This window comes from Choristoneura fumiferana, chromosome Z (genome assembly GCF_025370935.1).
Source record: "Choristoneura fumiferana chromosome Z, NRCan_CFum_1, whole genome shotgun sequence".
NCBI classification, from domain to species: Eukaryota; Metazoa; Arthropoda; class Insecta; order Lepidoptera; family Tortricidae; genus Choristoneura; species Choristoneura fumiferana.
Window position 1 is genome coordinate 6,298,308 of NC_133472.1, and position 27,900 is coordinate 6,326,207.

Consider the following 27,900-nt stretch of genomic DNA (forward strand, 5'->3'; position numbering starts at 1 on the left):
ATGTAAGTGTCACAAGTAATTTTTTCATTTGAAAAATTACCCCTTCTGTCATGCATGATCCGTGTCGTACTTTTAGATAGAGTACCTATAAACCTATATATACCTGTTATAAATTACAACTTAGTCTGTAGTCTCTGCCATGAATAATTATTTCATTTCCTGCGTAGTGCAGGAAATAATTTGTTCATTGAGTTTTTTTTTCATTTCATTTATACTTCTCTGTTTAATTCATTCTCTTTGCTATGTAATTTTTTTAACCTGATAGCTTTCTCTATAGGTACTAATCTCTTTGCTGATAAGAGCGTCAATCATCGGATTATATTTAACGCCATCTATGATCTCTGTCATGCATAGCCTCATGCTCTTTAGTGCTAAAGAATCATAGATGGCGTTGACTGCAGACTCAGCACACTATCGTTGCGCTGCTCGGAATTTACCCATATTCGAAAAATGATTTCAATGATCAACCTAAATACACTTGGAAATTTGATAATTTTTGTTCACGAATCCTTATGAATGCCAGTAAGGATGCGTACATTACACAATGCATTATATGCGTACATTACTTACACAATTCGCATCTCAACGTCACTAACTACTTTTTCACTCCTCATGCTCTAAAAGTAGGTTAATATAGCCTTACGAGGCGGGAGTAAAGTGAGTCCTTTAGTCCCTAACTTTGAGTGACAAAAAACATTAAATAAAAAAACTTAAATTAAAAATTTCAAAAAACCCCGACATTAAAAAACGCCAGCAAATATAAAAATAAAAACGCCCCGAAAAAAACGCTCTTAAGAAAGACAATACATACAAACTAATACAAGTTTTAACTTGCACTGCGACTCCACAAACACACAAAACAACGATAGCATATACATATATTTATTTTAAATTATATTTGGTATCAGATAGTTTGAGTCCCGGGGAAGGAAATAAGATAGTTTTTATCCCGGAAAATCGCACAGTTCCCGCGGGATAGCAAAAAAAACGAATTCTACGCGAAAGGAGTCGCGGGGAACAGCTAGTTGATAATTAAAAGATTCCACTGGTATATGAATCAGCTTGCTCAACTGTACGTTATATATGTCCGCGGCCAATCGTAACATCCGCATATCACGAGGATATCTATCCGCAGATAGAGGCCTAAGATGGGATACCTCAAGTGCCAGTAATTTAACCGGCTGTCTTACTTTCCACGCCGAAACACAACAGTGCAAGCACTGCTGCTTCACGGCAGAATTAGCGAGCAAGATGGTGGTAGCAATCCGGGCGGACGAGGTCCTACCACCTGCAGATATATATAAATAATAAATAAATAAATATCACGGGCAATTCACACCAATTAACCTGGTCCCAAAGTAAGCTTAGCAAAGCTTGTGTTATGGGTACTAAGCAACGGATAAATATAATAATATAGATAGATACATACTGAAATACATATTAAACACCCAAGACCCGAGAACAAACATTCGTATTTTTCATACAAATATCTGCCCCGACACGGGAATCGAACCCGGGACCTCAAGCTTCGTAGTCAGGTTCTCTAACCACTAGGCCATCTGGTCGTCTATTCTATACAGCTTTGGAGTTATCGTTAAAATATTCTTAAATGGTTCCCAAATAACTATATATAAATAGCACTACCAGGCTTTCTCATTATGAGACGAGACTTAGCCCAGTAGTGGGGGTAATTCGCTGTAGGTAGATGGGGGGTAATAAGCAAAAGGTCCCCTTGAAAATCGGCCTGCACAGCCACCCTTTCTCCCCGGATGTTTTTAGTCTAGAACCTTCTGAAGTGGGGTGGCGCAGCGGTTTTCAAACTGTTCAGAAGTTTTTAAATACCTAAGTAGGGTACAAGAGAAGAATATCGTTCTATTTTTTTTGTGATACGAGAAAACGTGCAGTCGTGTCACCTGATGAAAAGCAATCACCGCCGCCTATGGACAGCCATAACATATATAATAAGTTGAATTACGGATGCGTTGCCGCCCCTTTGAGAAAAGAGTGTTATTCCAGAGATTCAGCTATCAACATACGAAATTTCACCTAAATCAGTCCAGCCGTTTTAGCATGAGAGTAGCAAATATCCATGAGTAGGATTAAACTCTTCACCGCCATAAAACAAACGAAGTGACGCGCTCTATGCACCACAAGAACCAGCGACAAATCAACTTGATTTTTAGGGTTCCGTAGCCAATTGGCAAAAAACGGGACCCTTATGGATTCGTCATGTCTGTCTTGTTGGAGGTCGTTGACCGTCAGTGGAGTGGTATGCTTGCAGCAACTGGATTTAATTGATACACCGAAATCTTTGTAGCTCTATTTAATCCACATTAAAAGAATTACAAGTCGTCAGGAAAAACGATACAAGTACATAATTACAAGAGGCAATGGTCAGAGTTCAGTAAGGATATGCTCGCACAATGGCAGTCGAACCAGCTGGGCTACTCCGAAACTCGAACTCGAAGTTCGTGTCGTGCGGTCCCTCTGACACTTACCCTTTGATACGAGAGCGAGAGGGACCGCATGACAAGAACTTCGAGTTTCGAGTTTCGGAGTAGCCCTGCAGAAAGGGAGAGGATAAAAACCTCTGTGTCATAGACAGCAATAATATTGCTAGTGTCAAAAAATAATAAAGTGAGCGCTAGACTATCCAACATGTCTGTCTGTCTGTCCGTCCGTATATCACAGCCACTTTTTTCCGAAACTATAAGAACTGTTGAAACTTGGTAGATGTATTCTGTGAGCCGCATTAAGATATTCACACAAAAATAGAAAAAAACAATAACAATACATTTTTTGAATACTTGAGGAACAAAATAGAAAAAAACAAAACTTAGAAGAAACTAATTTTTTTTTCATCAAACCCACACGAGTGGGGGTATTTGAATAGGTCTTCAAAAATGATATTGAGGTTTCTAATATCTTTTTAGGGTTCCGGAGCCAAAATGGCAAAAACGGAACCTTTATAAAAAATTCGATAGTAAGTAACATTTCATTACACGCGTGGTAAATTGTTTACTATCGTAATATTTTGAAAAATAGGTAGATTTGAGGCTAAGGGTGGTAGATAGGTAGAACGGAGGCGAAATAGGTAGATCTACCAAAAAGTTAGTAGATGTGACAACACTGGTCTTCAGGAGGGAGACTGGCCGAGACGAGAGTGGCCGTAAACTTCGAGAGCCGCAGGCTTCATCCCACCTAGGGTAACCTAGGTAACGCGGCCCACGTCCTGGATTCTTCTCAATCGATGCCGCACTGACATGCGCAATCTAGACCCCAGCATCCGAGCTAAAGCGCTAGGGTCAGGTCCATTTTGCTCCCGTCTTCAACCACGACATGACGTCCCAACTGGTAAGTCTACAATTTAAGCTAATGAACATCTAAGGGAGCCTAGAGGTTTGACTTGTTGGTAGGCCTAGTGGTTTGACCTATCGTGGGTTCAAACCCCGGCTTGCACCTCTGTGTTTTTCGAAATTCATGTGCGGAATTACATTTGAAATTTACCACGAGCTTTGCGGTGAAGGAAAACATCGTGAGGAAACCTGCACAAACCTGCGAAGCAATTCAATGGTGCGTGTGAAGTTCCCAATCCGCACTGGGCCCTCGTGGGAACTATGGCCCAAGCCCTCTTGTTCTGAGAGGAGGCCTGTGCCCAGCAGTGCGACGTATATAGGTTGGGATGATGATACATGCGAGTATGGGTTGCGAGCAATGTGTTTTTCATGAACCAATAGAACGCTGCATTTACCTCGCCTCGCTCCGCTCAGCTGTTTCCACCAGAGATGTGCTGTGGGAGTGTAAACAAAGCGTTTCAATGAGCGCTATCGTTTTTTGTCATACTAGATGGCGCCACTGTTGCGTGAGGTTTTTAAGTGTGGCTTTCAAAGTCTGTTATTACGGGCGTGAAAACAAAGTTTAGATTAAAATCATATTTAATACATCTTAAAACCGTACCATAAAAATATCGAGCAACCACAGTCTTGCGTAGTCCCGTTTTGTTCGGAAAAATAGGAAGGAGAAAAGTTTCCGAAAGACAAAACTGTAACAAAACACAGACATTCATTGCCCCTTATCGCATAATTGCCATACTTAATTAATTTCAGGTAATGCAAAATATTCACAAAATTATTCTAATTATAAATAAACCCGCGTAGCTCACCCAAAAACTAGGAGATTTGACATTTCGGAGACCTCACGCTACACTAGCGCCTCTAGCAGCGAATTCATATTCATGAAAAACACATTGCTCGCATCTCGCATCTCGCATCACATACTCGCACATATTTGATGGAATCGCAGCCTTACCCCAGAGGCGTATTTAAAGATTTGGCGTCCCGGGCCAGTTGAATTTGCGGACCCACTTTTTTTTAATGCAATACTTTATCATCACTTGCATTAAAAAACCGGCCAAGAGGCCAAAATAGGGTTCCGTAGCCATTACAAAAAAATTAAGTAATATTTTTCTAAGGATTTCGTATTTTACACGGAATCTTCCAAGTTTAGGTATATTTTATACCTTTGGCTGCTATTTACTCTTAAACTACTAATAATTCAAAAGCAAACTTAGCCGTTATAGTTTTTCTTGTAAGTTTGATATACGTACCATTCTGTTATTTTTTTTCAAATTTTAGATTTTAGAGCGGGGACGCTCGATTTTAATGAAAATTTGCACTTTAAAGTTGAATATTTCGCCAAAAAATCACTGAATCGAAAAATCGTCTAAGCAAACCCCTAATGGCTTTGATAGATCTATCTAACGATACCCCACACAATAGGGTTGAATGAGAAAAAAAAATCACCCCCGCGCTTCGACTGTTGTAAGAAATCACTTACTTATAACAGCGGTTCTCAAACTTTTCGGCGACGGGACCCTATTAGAAAACTAAATATTTGCCAGTACCCTAATAAAATAGTCAATATTTTAATTTTTTATTTAATGAAAGGCTGGGCTGGAAAGCAGAGTTTTACAGTATACTTAGCTTAAATAAGATTATAACACTAATAATAATAATAATTTAATAATATAAATAAAACAAAGCACCTTCGTGCAAACGTTACACTCACGTTTATTAAAATTTTTGTCGCATTGTAAAAAAAATATCGATTTTCTTTTCAATAAAGCAGCACTCTAGTGTCACATAGAGGAAACTCATATCCTCTACGAAGACATGCGCAACGCAGTCTTCTCTCTCTCTTCCTAAAATCAATAAGGCGTTAAGTGGCGGGAGCGGCGCAACTCAATTCGCTATGACTAGGGTCACTCAATTCAATGAGTGCGTCAGGTATAAGGAATGAAACAATTCAACTAAATTTTTGTGTTTTTTTTAAAGTGTATTGATTACTAAATTACTTTCTCCGCATGACAACGTAAGGTCGTGGTTTGCGCAGTTAATCGCCATTCTAAAAACTGCGTGCAAGTGGCGCTGACCTGTCAAGTTCTAAATATTTATATTTTATAATATTTAAAACAAGTATAATGTTAATGCGTTTAATAAAGCCAATTGACAAGATATGTTCATCAACTTGAGACAGCGCATCGCCAAGATTTCTAAATAATTAAGTATGTTATGTAACAATTCATTGAATATACAACTGAATAATATGATATTCAGTGCTTCAGGTTCATTTTGCATAATCTCTGTAAGTAAATAATTAAATATCGTGTGAAGTAGAATGATGTATATTGTTGGTTGAGTTTCTTCTAAACCATTGCATTGGATGGATTTGAAGTGCACAAAAGTGATAATTTGTGTTAGAAAAAAGTGCCGTGCAGTTCAAAAACAGCTATTAATAATTACCTATCATTCGATGCATCTTGAAATAAAATATCAAAGTAACTGTTATTTTGAATCAAAGAGCTTCAAACTGCGCGTGTCAAATCAAAATATAAACCGATATTTATATAAAAAAACACATTTATTCAATTTCTTGAGAGTACATATTACATTACCGCTGGTGTCTTTTTCTTAAGTAAAAAAAAATACCTGTGCTAAGAGACCGTTATCTACTTTGTGTAGTGGAAAATTTCATGCAAAATAGTTAATACATGCAGAAAAAACATGTGGAATCAAATAAAAATACATTTAAATACACTGTTTGAGTAAATTTAAAATTATGTTTTTTTTGGGGTTTGGTTATACCTTAATTGAGCATGTTTCTTATGCCTTTGTTTACCTGAAAACTGGAAGATTTATCCAAGTCTTCCAGTTTTCAATTCATAAAAGGTTTTTTTTATTTTCAAAGTAATTTAGGAATTGTGACGGTTTCAATTCTTTTATGTGTTCTGTCTTGATAAGACTAAAACTGAGCAAGTATCCACAGAAATAATTAATTCTAAAAATTGAAACAATTTATTTTAAAATATTTTCATTCGGGCTAGGTATTTAAATAAAACTGCTCTATCGGGACAAATAATCATCTACTGCGCATGATTGCAAAGAAAATCGATCAACAAGCTTAGATTGCTTAGTACCGAATAGTACATTTAGGCATCGTTGAATTCTGCGCATGACTGTAGCGTCAATCGATTGAGGTGCGCAGTTAGTATACTAAAACGGTCTAGGATTTCTGAATGTAAGTTTAGTCTTAGTCAGCGTCAGCTTGCATATCGGTACGGTCACTAGTTGAGTGTTACCAAGTAAGTATTGCTGCAATAAGAAACAAGGGCATAAACTATTTATTTTCATTCTCTACTTGCTACCGAAAGAAAAAGACTATTAAAAATTACTTGTGTGCTGATGCAATGACCATGAGCGATTCGTTGTCTGTTTATTAATAAACAAGGGGTGGTCTAACTCAATCGGTATATGAGTACGGTGCGTTATGCTTTCAAGTGAAATAAGGTGAAGTGAAGTGGAGTGAAGTGAACTGAAGTCAAAGAAGAATAAATATTTGACTTGTCCATCTTGTAATATTTCAAAAACAAATGCTAATAGATTTATTTCATTGTTTGGACTTCTAATTTGTAGTGTAAATCTATAGAAAGACTATTTTAATAAAACTGCCATATCGGAACAAAGACTTGTTCACTAAGAGCTTGATTGGAAACAGAATCAATTAACTGCGCATCTACTCGTAGATGTCATCAACTACTGCGCATGGTTGTAGTAAAATCGATTGGGATGCGTAGTTGGTACTTCAATTTACAATTCTTAAGTATTATTACTTACTAAATTTTACTAAAAATATTTTTAAAGCCTTTTTTTATTCTTTTTCTTATGTAAATTTAATAGCTATAGCGCAATATAAAAATAAAGTTGTGTTAAATACTTGTGATGTATACATATCATTTAATAATATTGTAAATCTGTTTAAAAAAAATATACCTTGTTGAGTTTCTTGCCGGATTCTTCTCAACAGAGGTTTTTCCGAACCGGTGGTAGATTTTTTTTGACATTCATAAGTGCTTGTTATAGCCTAAATTGAATAAAGATATTTTGACTTTGACTTTGAATCAGCATATGGCTATAGATAGTCTATAGTGTATACTGCTTTGAGATAACGAATTGAAGTGAATTGAAACCAAGGAAGAAAAAAATATTAAGACTCGAGCATACATTTTGATTAAAATATATTTAAAGTGAAATTTAAAATATAACACATCCTACCACTCAATTTTGTAACGAAAATCTATACGCGCGCGCGTTTTTCGGGTAGTGAAGTAAATGATATGGGGTGGCAGTAACTCAACCGAAGTGTGGTGACAGTAAATTTGTGAAGTGAAGTGCAGTTCGTAAAGTGTTAATAATAATACATAAATTTTGTAAAAATAAAATGAAAATGTAAACTTTGTACCTACTGTTGATATTTTCGATTGTATTTTATATGTTCCCCAACTTTTACTGTCCTGTGAATTTGGGCTCTCTGGTGCTATCTGTGACAATGGAATGTTTTTAAAAATGAGTGATTTCGAATAACATTCAATTTATAACTGTATGGTGTTGTGCTTGTGACTTAAACTCAATTATAAAAGTATGTAGTTTTAAATTTATATCAGTGTACTTTATAACATTTAGTAATTATAAATGTGATACATTTTATAAAATAAAGTTTTATTTAAAACTACTTTAATTTTTACTAAAAATTTAACGGGTTGCAGAAAATCATTTTCTTAATAGCTTTTTACATACTGTTTGATGACATAACAAGCCGTAGTGGCTTAGTGGATTGATCTATGGCCTCTCACGGTCAAGCAGAAGATCGTGGGTTTAAACCCCGGCTCGCACTTCTGAATTTTTCGAAATTCATGTGCAAAATTACATTTCAAATTTACCACCGCTCCGCTCCGCTTCACTCCCACCTTAGCATTATGAACCTACCTAAACTATCTAAGTCGCTTCTGTTCCGAACCGTCATGCTCGCTAAATATTTGAAACTAATTTAAATAAGTGTGTATAAATCTTGTTAAGAAGATTTATCTATAATATAAAACAAAATAAAGGTAACTAAAACTACATACAAACAAAAAAAAATAATTTGCGAAATAAGAAAATTGCGAAGTAAAGTTATGCCAACGATTAGTTTGCCAAATAAAACTTCGGAGAAAGGTTCGGTTGCCAGGTGAAATTTGGCGAATCATATTCGCCGAAAAGGCAGTACACCGGTTTGACCTATGGGCCTATGGCCTCTGAAGCAAAAAGTCGTGGACTCGAACCTGGGCTCGCACCTCTGGGTCTGAGAATTCAAGTGCGATATTCCAATTGAAATTTACCTAGAGCTAAAAAACCATCGTGAGAAAATTTGCACACGACTGCGAAGAAATTCAATGGTGTGGAACTACGACTCAAGTCCTCTCATTCCGAGAGCAGACCTAATCCCTGTACTGGGATAGGAATAGACGGAGATGATGATATTAGATAAAAATCTTTGAAGTATTTCATTTGTCCACAGGTTTCGAAATTCTACCTTCAAATTATAATGGATTGACTTTTTATTGGACTACTGTTCTTACTTCCTCATTTAGTAAGTATATGCACATAGCTTTGATTACTACTTAAGGAAATAAAATTATTCATATAACTGCAAAATTGCAATAAACTTGAGCTATTATATATTAACTCTAACTTTTACTTTTCCGGCAAGGTATTGTGTTACCAAGATCTAAAAAACTTAATATCAAATTTTATTGGCCAACAGGTTATAAGCGAAAACTGAAGTCTACAGAATGGCAGAACTTAAGAATTCCGTTTCTCTGACGAAAAGTAAGTTGGTATTTTCTTTTTTTTAATACGCATATGGCCCAGCCAGGATAATACTTAATTTACCCTTGCCCCAAAAACTAGACGTTGCCCATCTACATTACTGCCCTGGATACTAGAAACCAAAAATGCTTTTGTATAAATTGAACGTCAGAAATTTTTCACTATTTTTCTCTTGAAGAACTTATTGCTTGTTTCCCAAAGCCCCCAAATTGAGACCATATTGTTGTAAACCTAAAAATGTTTTTTACTTACAGCTGTCTTTTCCCTATCTCCGCTTAAACCTGGATTCAAACATACTCGTATATATCCTACTTAAAAGGTAAGAAATCCTTTTTTTTATTGAGAATCTTTGTTTTTCTCATCTAAACATAAAAAGTTCTTAATTATTATAGTGCTTTGGAGATTGATTTTACTATGATATGTAATTATTATTTATTTTCTTTACAGGTATTTTGTTTATTTCAGGCCTTACACAATTCCTGCACACTTTCAAAGTTTTCTGAAACTCTTCTATACAGAATTAACCTCCTTCTGTACAATATTCAGTACCGTTTGTCGTATGGATAGATGATTTTAAAATGATTATGTGACGTTTGACGATGCTTTCAAGAATAACTAAAAACGGGTCGCAGATTGAGAACTGAGAAATGAAAAAGTTATAAAATGACTGAAAAAAACAATTAAGATGAGACAATTAAGGCTAGTGAAAACCTCTGAAAGTTTAGACATGAAGCCATCTAATCGACCAATGATTTTAATTAGACTGTCAAAAACTCATATCTATGAACAAGTGTAGCAACATCTTTCGCATTAGTTTTGAAGAGGTCTAATTATAATCATCAATACAAAGGTCTCAATGATCGAGAGATTTAACAACAAAAAGAGCGAAACTGTAAACCAGAGCATGCAAATAACATCTACATTTACTCATGATTTTAAAAAGGTTTATTGATATCTCATTGTGAAGTATAAACGCATTGTTTGACTCTGTATTGTATCTTATTGAAATCGTGGAAAGAACGAAGTGCAGTGCTCTGTAAATATCATATCTATGAAGGTAGAACAACTTTATAACATTACGAACAGAACAGGGGAAAACCCAAGAAGGTGAAACATCAAAGAATCTCTATCAGAAAATAATAATCAAGTGGAAGTAGGAATCCAAGGAACGTGCAATAACAACGCTGAAGTTTGACTAGACGCTACCACGACGTATCAAACAACATCAACAGTTGAACATGCCTACGGAAGATATACTTACAATGGAATAAATCTGAAACACCCAAAATCATGACAATTTAAACAAAAGCTATTGGAAGTCAAAATTACATTCATCCTAGTTTTTGATGATGCTTTTGGATTCGAAAGTTTTCAAGCGAAGTAACGACTTCACTGCAAGTGTAATTCAAAAAGAGACTGCTGTGTGAATGTCTTATGCTGTATCATATGCTGACTGAGTTGATTAATATCGAAATTTATCGGTGATTTGAATAAGCTCTTACTGAAATTTTAGTGCAAGGAATCTGACGCCAAGTTCGACCTGAATAGTGACGGAAATTTCATTTTTACCTCATTGAAATCATGGAAAGGATTTAAAAAGGAACTCAGTCAGTATTGTTATTTATTTGATAAAACTGAAAAGTATTTAGAAAACCAAATGAAGAAGTCACGAAACCCGGGTTTATTGAATGATATTTTTTAGCAGGATTAGAAAAATGATTTTTTGAATGACAGAACGATAACTGATGGTTTTTATTAGGCTCAAGTTAAATTGTAAACTGCGACAGCAGCACCCCATCTGCGATAAGAACTAATTTTACTTCGGTCCGATAAATATCATGGAAAAGATAAAAATAGTCTATGTTCGATCGATAGATGATTGCCGTGAATAACATCATTAAATCTACCTCATTTCGATCGATCTGTGGGAATCATTCATAACCGCCTTAATATGATTTCCTATTAGATCTGATCCAAATCGTGAACTTAACTCAATCCGGCGACCAGCGAGAACCTCATCAGTGTTTTGTGTCAGTGATTTCAAAATGGCAGAACTATTCGAGAACAGCGTCTACGAGAAACAATGCAGTACTTTCAATTTACAACCAAGTCCGAGTGCTTTACTTTATTATTATTGATAATTACTTAATTATAATTGATCAAAGTCTTTTGTAGTACCTAAGTTTTTCACTAATTTCACATGTACTAATTAATACTTGCTTAATTTGTGAAATCAATTAAATTGAATGAATGCATCTTGAGTAAAAACGGAAAGGTGAATATTTCTAAGTGTGTGTTTGCGTTTTACAATTATTTAAGTTTATAGTTTTTATTGAACTTCAATGAATTATTCTAGATTTATTATTGGTCGTAAGCAATACTTTAGTAATTAATTATTTAATACTTAATTGAATACTTCGCCCCGAAAGACTAGCAATTAAAATAGGCGTCAAGTCACAGTTTGGCCTAGCGTGGTCTTGAAAGCATCTAATCTGATTGATATATTGAATGATTTTTACATGGATTTTATATACAGGAAATGGTTTTGATGTATTCGGTTTCATTTTTATTTAATTCTGTTTTATGATTTCAATCAATTTCTAGTTTTTTAAAAAGCGTTTATGATGTTGTAAAGATTAACTATTTTCTTGAATACTTTTACACAGATATATTGTATTTGTCTAGAAATAGGCGTGTTATCCACATTATCTTCTCTAATTCAATATTCTCGTTTCAATTTAATGATTCAATATTCTCATTTCAATTTAATGACTGAGTCTCAATTTCATGTCTGAAATTATTATTTACCATTCCCTTTTCTAATTCAGATTGAATTAACTTTTTCAGCAGCAATTCTTGAAGATCTCACGTTTATTAATAACATTCAAGTACCTATTAAAACGCTAACAATATCAATATTGCTCATTTATAAAGCGTTTGCATCAGTCCTGTCTACTGAAACAGCATTTGCTTATTGCTTCAACTAAAAAAACATTTGCAAATTGTCATATCAGAAATTGGACTGATGCCGTCGATTTGGCAAAGCATCACTTTTTCGGCATAGATCTCTATTAAGCCTGAATTAGGCAATCAACTTCATAAATATCCTGAAAATGTGACTGCTTTAGCAGATCTTGGGCGATTTTGATCTACGTCACTGTTTTTAAGAGAACTTATTTTTGTACTTCTTTTAGTTTAGAATTCAAAGTTATTTAGGGCGGGTGGTGGGTCTACCACACTTTGACATCAGTGGTATTTGTATTATTTTCATTTTAAACTTCTAGAATAAACCTCACTTGTCATTTATCATTTTCCATTCTATCATCGTTCATATCTTAAGTTTCTTTTCATGGTCTCAGCATTCCAATTTCTTACGCTTGCATAGTTACCGGTAATAATAGTTGAGCGTTTGTGGTACATTGTCTACGTACATGTTCGTATAATCAACTAATGGTCTCACTTTGACAAAGTTCCATATGTGCTCAACAATTAAAGTTTACTATCAAGGATCTAAATTCTTCTTGCATTCTCTAATTGCAAAATAAATATTTAATTGAATAGGCTTAACTAACCTGAAGCTGGTACGATACTCGAGCCACAAAAAATATTTGTGGCTTTAGCTTCACTGTCTCATTGAGTGACTTGAATTAAATATTTTTTTGTATCCCGCAACTATATAAGTACGTGATATATTATCGTCTGCGTATTTGCTTCTTGGACATAGTCTTTATTCAAACTATACTTTCATAACCTTTATACGACCATCGTTTTATGATACCCTTCGGTGTATATATATGTAGGTATATATCATTTAAATTAAGTTGCTTTCTCATTTATATTTGGCACGCAGCTAGTCATAAAAGCACAAATAAGTAGCAACTGTTTAACTTAGCTTATAATATAATTCAACTTAATGAGTGAGTATTTGATGTACGTACCTATGTCGATAGTATTACTAGTTATTCATATACACTGACGGGCAAACGGTTTCATACAACTTTGAATGGTAAAGATTGGATTTGGGTGCCCTAAAAAATATTTGCGATGTAGAATGCTTTACACATACCTTCAGTGGAAAATAATGTCGGTCTCTCTCTTTAGTGAGCATGGCCACTAAAAATCGGCGTTTGTCCACTCAGCCGTTGGAAGCGAACGGGATCGCGTACATTCAACAACAATGAGGCATTGAGTGCCCTTGCCCCAGCAGTTTGCAATAAACATATATATTTACAACGTGTGATTTGATGCCTCCAGCGATATGGCCAGATGGCCACGCACGACAGCGTCCATAGTACAGAGGGAACGCTGGCTGGCCCTGGTGGCAAGGGGCGCCACTTTCCAAAAAATGCAAAATAAAATTTTGACGGCGCCTTTTGATAGGCGCGGAAGCGGTGTAGACAATGTCGCTCTACTTTAATCAAGGGCTAGAGACACTCGGACTTCTTGACGAACGCGAGACGTGGGGGTAAGTTCGCATGTCTTTTATAAATTTGCTTCTGCTATTCACTCGAGTCTACTGTTACTGTGATTGTGACGTTAGAAGAACTCGTTTGAGACTACTTACGGAAATGTAGTTGCACTTCGGTTTTAAGGAGTTTTTTCCTATATTATCGCTCAGGGGCGTTTATTTCAATGATTGATGTTATATTGGTTATGTGGGGATAAGAAAGGGATTAAGATTCCGCGCAGGTCTTACTTTTTTGTAACATCCAGAGTGGGAAGTGGGAGAGGGTCTTTAATGATCTTGTAATTTTGATAGACCAACTTAGTTTACACGCGTAAGATTACCAAATTGGGGTTCTTTCACATCGTATTTGGTCTTAAGTGGGCAGGGTTCAATTCGAGTTTTGGAAATATAGCATCATCACTTCGATACCATCGATGATTTCGCGAATGTCTAGGTTGGAAAAGACACTATCGGTTAGCCGTCGTTTGGCCGCTTCAGTGTGCTTGGATATGAATCTAGGGGAGGGTTTGAAAGTGGTTAAATTGTTTCTGCGACAGGTCAGGTTGGCGCTAGTAGTACTTTGACATTTGTGTCACATTTAGGATTGGGTTACAACTAATCGAGTCAATCCTAGCAAGAAACTGTTAATACAAACCGCGCGATTTGTTCGAAGCTGGTTTACTTTCTGATTAATTTCACGGCATATTCTTCTTGACAATTATAGTCTTTCCGAAAACGCTGGTAGTATAAAGGGACGTGTAAAAGGGCACTCTGCGGTCTTTTCACAGAATAGACGTTGATTTTAAATTACCAGCCAGTCATTTAATGACGATACTCAACGCGGAAATTACCTCCACTACTTCGTTGACGAACGTCTTCTTCATGTTAGGTATGACCTTTTTTGTACTTACTGGGAAAACCCCATAAAACCCCAGGGGCCGCTGGGTATGCGGAATTCTTGCCCCAGAAAGGGGCGGTGTACCCACTAAAATCCCAGAGGGTTCCTCTTCGTCACCGTTTTTCAGCCAGGCTATGGGATACGCATCCATGGCACAACAGAACGACGATCGTCCAGTTAGGAACTCAACTTCAGGAGGTCTTGTGTCTCCTGAGTCTATCGCTGCAAGCGCGTTGGTTACTTGGCGTGCCTACCAGCTCGGTCGGGGAAGCTGTGTTCTTTCCCTGTCACTGTTGTGGACCACAACAGTGTATAATTGTTGCATAGGCAAAGAATTAACATGGTAAGAAGCTACTGAAATTGCTGCTGATGCAGAAGTTGTTTGATTTTTGTAACAACTCGTAACATGAAGATTGGACGGGAAAACGTAGTATAAGGCGTCTTGATGCACGGTGGACGGGCCAACCTAAGAGAGTCGCTCGCAGCGGATGGATGCGAGGGGCTGGAGACAGTGTTGTGGCGCGCCATGGAAAAGGCCTGTCCAGCAGTGGACTGCTGTGAGTTGATGATGATGATGATGACGAACTTGAAGATTTCATTGTCTACCGATAATAGCGAACGGTGTTACTTTGTGAGGCTTTTATTCGCCCATAGTCGGCTGATTCAGCAAAGACCTAATAGCCAGGGGTGGCCTCAACCACAGCGAGGCTCTGAGCGCATAGACCTTTGCGACGGCTTTGAGGAATTCGTTCTAATGTGATACTTGACGATAAGTACCGAGTTTAAAAATGCGCGAGGTGCTAAATTGAAATTGAAATAAAGTGCTTACTAATAAATAGTACTAATGTTTTTCCACTTAGGTTGTAGTAAGTATGTTTTGTCTTTATCTGGCCAAGGCTCAAAGCGACGGAAAGACAGAGCGGCCACTGGTTACCGAACTTTTCAACCTGTCGTCAGTGATGAAAACTATGGCAAGTGTACACTAACTAAGAGGTGTTGCTTTCGAAGACATACCTACTCGTATATAGTCCTCTTAGGTACTATCCTGTCCTATGTAAGTAACATTTGAGAAGCTCAAATGCAATTCCTGGCTTAAACTTCTTCGGCTTAACCTAATAGGTAACAGTATTTTGACTAAATTAACTAGCGTTAAAAATAAAAATGTTTAAAATAACTGTTAACGTAGTTAAAGTTTTTATAACGAAGTACGATCAACGAAGTTATCGTTTTTATTTATAACGTTAATGAAATACGCGTGATTTTTAACGAAACGGTTTGAAAAATACTCAGATTGCATTTTATTGAACTGATCCCACGAAAAAAACGGTGCACTACAATATCAATAGGTAACTTTAAATACTTTCTTCGGTCTCTATAGAAACTTTTAAGAATTGTATCATTCAGCTCTAACTCCTCTTAAAGTTAAAATTCTTGATGTAATCATAATGGGGGCTAGCTCTTTGGAAGATATTCCTCGTCTATACCTATTGTATGCTCGTCTTCTTTTCTATTCTATTAAATTCTCTTCTCGTCTAATCTGTACTGTTTTCTCATCTATTCCTAAAATGTATTCACTCTTTGCGGCGTGTTTCGTACAATGCAATATCAAATTCATAATATTTTTTATATTAAGTGACATATAATATTATTATGTGGTGTAGACACATTATAGTCCCACAAACATATTCCACTGAAATAAAATGTCATAGTAGTGTCTAGTTTCTTAATCTTTGAATAAACTAACCTGTTGTTATTTATCCTATTTTTGACACTTTAGATTCAAGAAATGCTAAAAACTGATCCCTGCGTGTCATATAAGCACCCAGTACCTATCTCTAAAATTATAGAGTACAGCCGATTGTCCAACGTTGCCAATGATCGGACACCTCTTACTGAATATTCTCTATCACTACCACAAGGACATGATTCCAACATCTATGTGAGAGTGTGGTGTCGCATATGGACTAATAAAGGCTTAAAGTAAGTACAAGCGGGCGTCCATAAATTGAATACGGCATTGGAAGGCGTCCAGTCATGAGTTAAATCGCATTTTCACGTGGGGAGTGGGTGGGGATATCAACAAAATCACGTTTTTTTGCAAGAAACAGTGCAGAATGTGAAAAAAACAGGTTCAAATATGTTTCTCCGCTAAATGTTTACTCAAGAATTAACAACTGCAAATTGACGGTTGGGCTGACTGAGGCATGCGAATGAACGTTTTATGCCCTGCGCCCTGCTTAGTTGTTACAATTATGATATGTAAAGACCACTTCAGTCTCTGGAATAAGGACATCAGCTACCGCGAGAAATCGTCCCAAAATCGTGAAAAGGCAAAGTACTTGCTATACAAATGACGTGATCTTCCCGCCAGCACCAGTTTTTATTCTGAACATTCAAGATCTGTAACCGTGGCCACCATATTTTCGTAACGTCATTGTTTTTGATCTCGAACCAAAAGAATCACGTTATCACAGATTACATAATATCTTGTACCATTACTTATTCTGTGGCATAGTTACTAACTGATTCGAAGCTTGCGGTTGACGGCTGTTGTACCCCCCTGCCTGCCGGCTCACCTACCAATAGTGTTAGTAGCAGTCACAGAGTATGTACTGAAAATGAGAATGCGTATGAGAATTTTCTCGGAGGTGCCAAAGAGAATAGAATCGTTATGTATTGATGATAACGTTGGGGAAGTACTATTGCAGTGACGGAACATTAGAGTTACGTGAACTCAAAGCAAACGGTATCGGCTGCGGATAAGATCGCCAATTACGTTTTGCGTCAGGTCAATATCGATACTACTAACCTACAAGCTAATCATGCGCTTGAGCAACAGAGATTGCACTGTTCTTTTGCGGTGTGGAGAGCAGGACAGCCTATGATAATACATACGGGCGCAAGAGGCATTTTATTTAGACCTCTAGATCAACAACACATCAATAATTACTTATAGGGCTGCGGGTATCTATGACATGGCTATTACCACGAAATGGCCCACTTCACCTCTAGTCCAACGCATACGTTCCAATGCTACGCACAGGCTTCTCGGGATCAGTAGGGCTACTACGAAACTTGAAACTCGAATTTCGTATCGTACCGTCCCTCTCGCTCTTATATTAAATATTATAAGTAACAGAGGGAACGCACGACACGAACTTTCGAGTTTCCTAGTAGCCCTGCAGAGGTTTCGTATCGTAGTTTCCGCACGGAGAAAGACTGTCTAGCGCATTCTGTTAAAAAAGATATGATAGTTTGATAACTGTGGCTACTTTGGGATCATGTACTTAAGCAATTGAAATATTTAGCGAAACAATTATGGCAATTATTAGATTTAAAGTGTCAATAAGCGGACGGATAACACTTATTAGTTAACATTACGCAAGCACACAAAAATATTCTCTTACGCATACTTTTTCTAAAAGGAAGGAAAACATGAATGTCAATGCAATAGGTTCAAATTTTATTGAAGGTCTATGGTGGGAAGTAACAATCTCATATAAAATAATGCGATGGCGCATGGGTTGTATTGGTAATAATCAAATTTAATGTGTTTCTTCATTTAACAGTCTTACTGCAAGACCTGTTGTAAATGTTGTAATAAAGTGGAAAGAGTTATTGTAACATGCGAAAGGAGCTTTAAATAACCGAAGGGCGCTATAAGATACGACAATTTAGAAAAGGACTATGTTGCATTTGAAAACAAAAACAAGAAAGTGAAAGTTTATATGAAGATCAAGATCCTTCCTAAATTGATGGATATATCGGCAAAGTTACTATTGCTGTTGTGGACGTTTGATGTTTTAGATCATAAAATCGCAGAAAAAAGACAAATAATGAAAGCAAGCTGAATCTCCAAAAAAATTAACATCTTATGGTTTGGTGTGAAATGTTTTTCTGACTGGTGGTTTATCTGAACATTTAGAAGAACTTGTATTAATTTACCAATAATTCATAGTAAAGTGATATTAAAGAGGGAAACAAAAAAGGACAGTGTATAGTAAAAGTGTGTCAGACTAACATGACGACAGTTATCAAGGCAGTGATCATGTGAGTGTTAGTGATATTTTTGTGACAAAGTGCTATTATGAAACTATAGAAGTGCAAATAGATAATCATTACGTAATGATGGTAAAGGTGGTATAAATAAAGTAAAACAACAATTTGGTGAAAGTGAAATGGTGAAAAGAACAACTCAGTGATAAGCTATAACAGCGAAATGAAATAACTGGATACTAGAACCGTTTCAAAGACATTATTTTATTATGAATGCTTACTTATAAGTATGATAAAGATGTGAGCTCTGATATCGATGAATATAAACGCTGTATGAAAACAGATTAGGTATGTCTTCTTCTACCTCAAAATTGGTGAAAACCGTGAAGAAAAGTTTAAATTAGAAAGTAGATAACTATTCAGTAAATACATACTAAACCATAGAAAAATCCTGAATACTTTCTATTGCATTGATTTCTTGCTTACCTACATGTACAAGTACTTACTGATTTATACCGTAAACACTCGTGGATGCTTGGAAAATTACAAAAGGTTGCATAATTTCTGCAGGACATGAGCTACCACAATCAAGTTCAATTAACGCTAAATAGATTTTACAGTTAATTGAGTCGGTACTTAACAGTTTTTTCATCAGATTTAAGATGATGATTTGTGGTTCATTTATTTTTCGTAAGTGACTCAACATTGATTTTTTTTAGTGTTTCTCATAGTCGTGATTATTCTTCTTCTCTTCTTATTAGTCTTTGTGCTCTTTGCAGAGCAGTAGTAATCAACGAGTGGTTAGTCAGTGCAGATGTTGCTCGCCGTATAATCTTCCGCCATTTTTCCCGTTTTACAGTCTAGAATATACTCATAGAGAGTTTCATTCACAGTATCCATATCTATGGCTGAAAATCTTATGTATTAGACTATAGAGACAATTCGTCTTGAATCCTCAGTCATTTTTTAAATGAAGCCCATGATATCCCTAGCCATCTATATCCTTTGTTTCAGTTTCTTGAATATATTCTTCTTTTATCCTCGTCTTTAACCTTTTGCCTATGTTAGATTTAGTGGTCGTTGTATATTGCCTCTCTTATGATACTGTTCTAATTTTATATACTGTATTAATAGAATTCTCTTCAAATATGAACATATTCAGCATTCCATTACTTCACAAATATCATCTCTATCACATTTTGTGACACTAAGCTTATTATTACCTAAATTACCATTTGTAGAAATACGTTCATATGTAATATGAAGGGTGGTGGTAGAAAATTAGATGTTATTGCTATGCTATGAAATTAACTTACTTGTTATTAATCTTCTGTTCATTATTATGTAGGTATCTACGAACCTACGCGGTGCGCAACGTGTGAGTTCGTAGTCTTGAAACCATATTTATGATAATTGATATCAGTGTTGTTAATTTCATATTAAAGCTTTTCTTCCTCAATTTGTTCTTGTTTACTCTATGTAAGATACAGGCATGATGAAATATTTTGTTATTTAATGTAAACATTTTAAAATCACCCGTTGTTGTTTTTAGAATAGTTCTTCAAATGTCCAAGTTAATTCAATCATTTCTTTACGAAACAAACCTCTTTGAAAGGTAAAGTGGCGAAAATTAATCAGTCTTTTATTATATTAATACAATTTAAATCATTTTCTATACCCATTAGTTATTATATTATATATCGATATTTATCTTTATCTCTTAAACCGCGTGTCATCAATCTATTGTATATGCATATACATAAATACATACGTTTATGCCATAGAGATTATAAAAACCATTGAAGCCTTCATTGAGAGAATATATATAAATATGTATCTACATCAAATATGTTTCGCGTAGGATATGTAATTAGTTGTAGTTTATGCATTAAGATTGATCTCATATGGTAATCTTTTGAGTGTTATTGCAATGAGTGAGCTACGTATTAAATAAAACCAAGTTCAGTGGTGATCATTCTGAGTAATTCACGTTTTACCGTTTAAGACCGATCTCAAGATTCACAAATCCGGTAAAGCGTGGATCACTTCGTCTTAGTATTTTATAGCTATATTCAGAGCTGGGCATAAAACAGTTAAGCGCAAATTATCGACATTTACTTCTACTAACGGGTTATCTTTAACTTTACTTAACTCGTTAAATTCCGTTCCGTTATCTAAACCATCAGCTTTTAAAAGTATATAAATTAACACAGACGTATTGACAAAAACATGCAATTCCTCTCATTATGTAAACGGATTAACGATTAAATTAACTTACGTTAAATTTTCCGAAGTGTAACATTTAACGAAGTTAACTTTTAGGTACTGGATTAGCGATTTACGAAGATAACCATTTTATAATAAAGAAAAAGAAATACATAGGATCAAATTAAGCGAATAGAAGTCGTAACAACATAATAATTACATACTGATATTTCGTAATTTGAAAGTTTGCGATGCAACAAAAGTTTTACTGGCAAAAAAGTATTGCTCACGGATGTATAAAACGAGTAGATGTCTATATGGTCATATTACAGTCATGTGTCTATAGTGTGTATGTTTGTGTAAAAGTAGTAAGTGATAAGTTTTCGTGGATAATTTACGCTTAATGAAATCTTACTAGAGTTGTCTATCGCTATTATTTATCCATGTTAGCTCTATTACAGTTTCTAGCTTCTTGGCTTTGATGTCATGTAGTCCGAGACATTTAATTAATTGCACTAACAATATTTTTCCTTTTATTTATAATTAGGCTAGTTGCAAGATATATCCAGTCTATAAGGAATACATTAAATATCTATTATATATAACAAGCTTACGCTCGTGATTTCTCCCCTGTTGGGGATTTTTCCCAGAATTTTCTTTCTGACAAACCTTGTCCTGACACTTACGAGCACAACAAATAAGACTAATTAGTCGAGCAGTTCTCAAATGTTATTCTTTAGTAGGTACTAATTTAGTTTAGTTACAATTGGTTTTTACTGCAACATTATGGAAAGTTTTTAAATTGATTTGGGTCTGGATTTGAAAAATTTGGACCATCATTTCCTTAAACATAGTTTGTTTCGGGTTTCGAGATTCTTTTTTATTTTGCTTTAAATACAAAGTTCTGATTAAAACTCCTATGTGTGTATTGAGAGCATAATGTATTGTAGCATTACATATATTTGTACAATTACATGTCTGTAACCGAGAAGTATTATTATCTCTAGGTGCATATACTTTCTTTACTACGAATATACAGTATAGTAACAGTATTAATATCGCTATGTGTTGTAGTTTCTCAATGACGTGAATTTTTATTGTAAGGTGACTTAAGAATATTAGGATCATTCAGGCTGCCAATGAAATCAGTATCGTTTTAAATTAAACTCGTTGGAGCGCTAGCTTCTTCACGTTTCGTAAAGGCAAAAGCCTAAACTAGAAGGGCGTTTCCTTATAACCATTATCTACATTTCATGTAATAGCTGTCGTTGTGAATGGATGTATTTTGTAGTTATATACTTATGTCTTCCTTTGCTAGGTTAAGTTAGGTTAGGACCGTTGTAACAGCCCTGGAAGGGATAAATCCCGAAATCATGTACAATAATCGTATGGCTCATAAAAAGGTATTGTTGTCTTTTATGAGCTCTTAGCTTATGACCCTACGAGTATACCGACGATAGTACTTAGGTTTTTAAAAATATAATATCTTTTCCACTTTGATCTAAATACCTATATAATCGAAACGAGACAAATTGTTTGCTAGATAAAGTATTTTGACTAACGATTTCTTAATCGATGATGTTATCTTAAATTCTTCAAACTTCCAAGTTAGTAGGTACTTCCAAAGTAATTTTCGTGTCCCTTTTCCACGTATAGGTCAGCAGGGCTACTACGAAACTCGAAGTTCGTATCGTACCGTCCCTCTCGCTCTCGTATTAAATAATATGTATCAGTGCAGTAAGTGTGTTATCTCTGTTTCCTTATTCGAGTCTCAAGGACAAGGTCACGCGGCTGAACCTACTATATGATCTTTGGAAATTACTGAACTCTTACGCATCTCTTACTCGGTATTCTAACTAATTATAGTTGGTTCCTTGAAAATCCCACTGACTACTTCCTGCCTGTACTTGAGTAGTGTTGTGCCTAGTTACGGCATTGTCCTTATGTAAATCGTCGTTCCCTTGACTGGAAATCTATTTCTCCCCATATTTAATCGAATTTACCTAACGTGTGTGTGTATTGGCCAGTTTATCCCAAATAAACAAATTTCCAAAGCATGAGAGAGAGAGAGAGAGAGAGAGAGAGAGAGAACAGCGTGAAATTTTCTTCTACGAAATTACTAATAGGTAGCACATCGTATTATAGTCAAAAATCATGAAGAATCTGTCTTAATTTAGAGCTAACTTCCCATAAAACATGATTCCATCACATATGAGAAAGATAATCTAAACATAAGCTTTCTTCATTTTCTATAACACCTGAAACTAAGTCTGACAGCGTCTTCCGTAATCCAGTTTGAAATAGCATACATAATTCCTTGAAAGAGTGAAAGTAAAAATATTATCTCCGCTTGAGCTCCATTTTGGTAGGCTTTGGGAAACTAGAGTAAAATTTGCAAAGACAAATTTGTTGTTTTTGCATATTTGCTTACAAGTTAACATCAATAAGTGTTGTTAAAAATATAATCTGGAAGTGGTAAAGAATCTGATTGCTTTACTCTTCCATAAAAATCTTTAAATCTAGGTTTATTTACTCCAGAACTCCAACATCTAATACGGAATCTAGAAATAAGTAATTAAAATCTCGTCAAAAATTTGTTCTCATAGTAGTATTAAGAAGAAGATGTTAGATAGAGTAATCGCGTCGTCGACTTTTGCGGGTTTGTCGTTTAAAAGAAGTTAAGCTTCCGCGTGATAAATGATTCAAGTATTTTTATAAATATACCCTGAGGTGGTAAATGGTATATATTTTTGCGTGGTTAATAATCGATGGATATTGTCGTGAAGTACTACATTCGTTTGAAAATATTTGACAATGATAATAACTTTAACTGTATGTTATAATATGAATACGTTTGTGATGGTGACTTCCCTTTTGTCCAATAGAAGTTTTTTTACACGAGTTACAATTTTATTACTCAGCATTTTCACATTTTCGTTGGACAAATGAGAAGTATCCCGTGTGAGGTGTGTGGGTGTTTCATCATCATCATCATCATCATCATCATCCCAGCCTATATACGTCCCACTGCTGGGCACAGGCCTCCTCTCAGTGGGTGTTTATCGTCTGGATAATCGTACGTAAACACCATAATTGCAACTTCGTTTATAGAAGTCATAGTAGGTATAGAAGAAACATAACTTTCATAGCCTTTAGATCAGTGACTTTCAATCTGTAGGTCGCGATCCTCCGTAGGATCACGGATGTCCCTGAAGAGGGTTGCAGTACCTATCTTTAAAATACTTGTGTATGATTCAATGTTTGTATTATCCACGTAAGATAATACAAATAACTGTAAGTGGAGGTAAGCAGGGGGCGCAAAATATTTTTGAAACCAAAGGGGGGGGCGCGTCCTAAAAAAGTTTGAAAAACACTAATTTAGATTGTTCTTTAGATTGTTGATCGTTGACATTCACTTTTATTCAGTTGAAAAAATCATCATACTTACTTATTATACAGTATCATTAATTATCACTTATCATGTATCATTCTCATAACTCTAGCGATATGATATAACTATATCGAGCTGTCAACCTGCCAGATTGTAGTAGACACAAGCTGTGCCACTTATAAATTACTGTATATCGTTTACAGTAGTAATTAAAAGTACCAGTTGCATTTAAAGAATGTCTTTCCAATATGGCATATTGTGTGAAAATACTATCGGAAATAAAGATTAGAAATAAGGAAATTCCAGAATTTAGAACTGCGTTACCTTCTCCTGTAACCTTATCAAAGGATGAATCACTATTATTTCTGATTAACATGAGTTCGGCTACATATTAAAAGTTTCTTCAACTCTACAGTAGTGTTAACGTTTCAAATCTTGTGTTCTACTTGTTTCTGCTATCAGAATTTAAATACGTCCGTTTGAAATGCCTTCCTAGTCTTGTACTGATCAACTGTTGTTATGTTACTATACACATAGAGCAAAGAATTTAAAAGGTCTCAGTCTGGGTCGGTATCGACTAAGGAACAGATCAAATTCTACTACACAAGTCTATATCATCCATAATCATTAGTCTTTCTAATGTGTACTATTAAGTATATGGATTAGCGGGAACGATTTTTGAAATGTCAGCTATTAGAAAATTGTGTAAGTAGGTAAATCTGTAGGTACATTGGTAGGAAACTACCGCTCAAATTGTATTTTCACTAATTAGTTGTAAAATTTAATTAGGTTGGTAATTCTCAGCTACTCCAGTCATAAACCAAATTCAACACAATTTCTTACCATTTTCAAATGACATTAACGTGATTTCAAATATCGATTCCTTTGGCCTTAGTTTAGAGGAATTTGATAACAACTATGCCATGCTCTGTATGGTAGTCCTCAGAATGGTCTCGTCAAACTTGTCTTAAGATAATTATTAGCGATATCGCTTAGGTGATTCCATGAAAAAATACATCATTGTCGAGCAAAAGGATAACTATTCTAAAAAATCAAGTTTATTCATAATATGGGGAAACTTTCGTCTGTGGGTCCTTTCCGTTCCGTTTAGGTTTAGTATGTTAGTCTTAAAGTGAATGGTTGATGTGCTATCTTACTATAGAAGTTTTTACGATTGTCTTTATAGTCCACAAATATTGATTGTACGAGTACTTACTTCATTAATTTCATTCATTAAACCAGGACACCGATTTTTGAAATAACATCGCTTGAAAATATCATTCTAAGGGGCTGTTTCACCATCCATTGATTAGTGTTAACTGACGGTTAAATGGGATGCCGTCTCTATTTGTTTTGTTCGAATAGACGGAGATGGCATCACATTTAACCGTCAGTTAACACTAATCATTGGATGGTGAAACAGCCCCTAATTGGTGAAGAATACAGATCTAATTAAATTGTCAAATGGATGGTAAGATTAATTGGATCTGTAATTTTCTACTACTTTACTCATAGGTAATACGAATTGAACACAATGTTATAAAATTGGTATAAAAGTGCTATTTTCACAATATGGGTTCTTCTAAGATTGGCCTCAATCGGGTCGAAATCGGTCAGTTTAGAGCATGGCCGAAATAGTTTAAGCTCAGAGTCCGTAAGCTTCGAGGAATCTTATGTATGTACCTTTCCTATTAACTAATATTAAAAAAATACAATATTCAACAAACGTGCTCCCACGTCAAGCCCAACACGCTCAATGGACGATTGCGTGATTTGAAGCGACGTTGAAGAACACATTCCCTCCGCTTCCTCAATCCCCGATTCCTCGGAGCTCGCGCGCGGTGTGTAAGTAAGGTTGTAACGACCACACCCCTGTACCACAAAAATTAAAAGTGCCACAAATCGACATTATTGTTAACTTTCTCATACAAAAACGCGACAATTTATGTAGAATTGTAGCACTTGTAACGTTTTTGGTACAGGGGCTGGCCTCTACTCGAGATCGGCGACGCGGCGAACGAGTTTCTGTCCATTGCGCTGTCATTGCGCTCACCACACAGCGCGCTAACAACGCGGCCACGCACGTTAATGTATTACAAAGTCGGTTGGTGCGCCGCCGGTCTAGTTCGTTCTGATATTAGGTATATTATTTTTAATACACTAAATTAATAATCTGAAAGATACTGGCTGGTACTAAGTAGCTATATAGTCTTGTTATTAACCTGAGTATGTATATGCAGGATAAAATCTGAAAATGTCATCGGAAATATCAGACGATGTGTGGGACAATGTGGTAAAACAATAAAAGATTATTAGTTCAGTATATTAAATTTAAGATTAAGACGTTCTGTAGCCGGTAATAATGTCTGCATAAGGCTGAATCATATAATACATATTATACTAGGTACTTCATAGTTCATAATATGTCTATTTAATCTCAAAGAACTACATAAGTAAGATGTGAGGTCTCACTGTTTTAGAATAAATCTTGTACTTCATTTTTTATTTTTATAAAAAAAGGCTGCACATTATTTCTATACTTAAATAAAATTGCTCAAAATGTTATTTTTAAATGTGACTGATGCGATTTGGTTATCTTCTTGTACTATAGTACGCGTCAAATAAATGTACACAGAGGTCATTGACTTTTTAGGTGCTCATTATGTCAACCTGTCAACTGCCAAACAGATTAGAACCACTACAGTCCTACAGCACTGTACATGTTCATATACGACTTCAATAGTCATTCAAAACAAAACACGCTAGTTGAAGCTTCATGGTTTTTAGCGTCAATTTTCAATCCATTTAATAAAATTGATTCCCTTTTAATTGTACCATATTGTACTGTTAATTGATATATCTACGTGTGGAAATTAGTATCCTTTGCGACGCTGAATTGTATTATTTATTGTATTGTGTCTTTCATGGGAACTTTCAAATATAATGTACCATCCACCACTCATTATACCATACATAATTATATAATGTATGTATGAGCATTATAGAAAGACTGTGGAATGGAAACATCTCGCGTGAAACTATTTAAATATCGATATTTATGTTAATGCTTTATTATCCACATACATGAGTCATGGCATTTGAGTTGGATTAGTACACTAGATTTATTTTAATAGCTTTCTGAATGCGAATTAAGTTTTTTAATTCATAAAATAACGTTATTTGGTGCATAGAAGTCGTTGACCTTTGTACAACTTTTTTTGCTCGCTTAGTATAGTTACCATTGAGCTTAGTATTTATCTATAGCTACAGTATACTCATATTTTGTGAAAATCTGAGCGATGGACACTTAGATATATGTGAAGCATATTTTCGACGACTTTTTTTGTACTTAATTATTAAGTGTTCAGAAAGAAAAGTATTGAATGTGTGTCTGTCTTTTATTACTCCCTACCTGATAAAGTTTTAGGTTAGTGCGTGTCCATCGTTCTTATAACGAATACTAGCGTATATTACCAAGATCACAGTAAATTATTGTTATTCGTTCTCATAAAAAGGGTCTACAAAACTTGGACAATGCTTACCAAAGTCTTACCCCCTTATTCATAAACGACAATCAAACCTATTTTAGTTAAAATGCCGCTAAAATTCGTTTGTCCTTATCTGTCACTTCGACATTTGTATTTGTTAGAAAGGGACAAAGCATTTGTTAGTTAACATAGGCTTGTTAAGTTTTATGAATAAGGGGGTTAGTTGTTACCATTTTATTATGATATTTTTTATAGTGGGTCCTTTTGAAATC

The 27,900-nt window shown here is 35.4% G+C and overlaps 1 protein-coding gene and 1 long non-coding RNA gene across 2 annotated transcripts in view; one reads left to right on the forward strand and one right to left on the reverse strand.

Annotated features, from left to right (window-relative positions):
- Nucleotides 1-27,900, reverse strand: part of LOC141443889 (uncharacterized) — a 116,125-nt gene that overhangs the window by 36,723 nt on the left and 51,502 nt on the right. The window lies entirely within an intron of this gene.
- LOC141444166 (uncharacterized) lies at nucleotides 3,291-27,528 on the forward strand. Its single transcript, XR_012453140.1, has 5 exons — nucleotides 3,291-3,354; nucleotides 8,893-8,964; nucleotides 9,139-9,203; nucleotides 9,458-9,522; nucleotides 9,651-27,528. It is a non-coding gene; the product is annotated as an uncharacterized lncRNA (long non-coding RNA).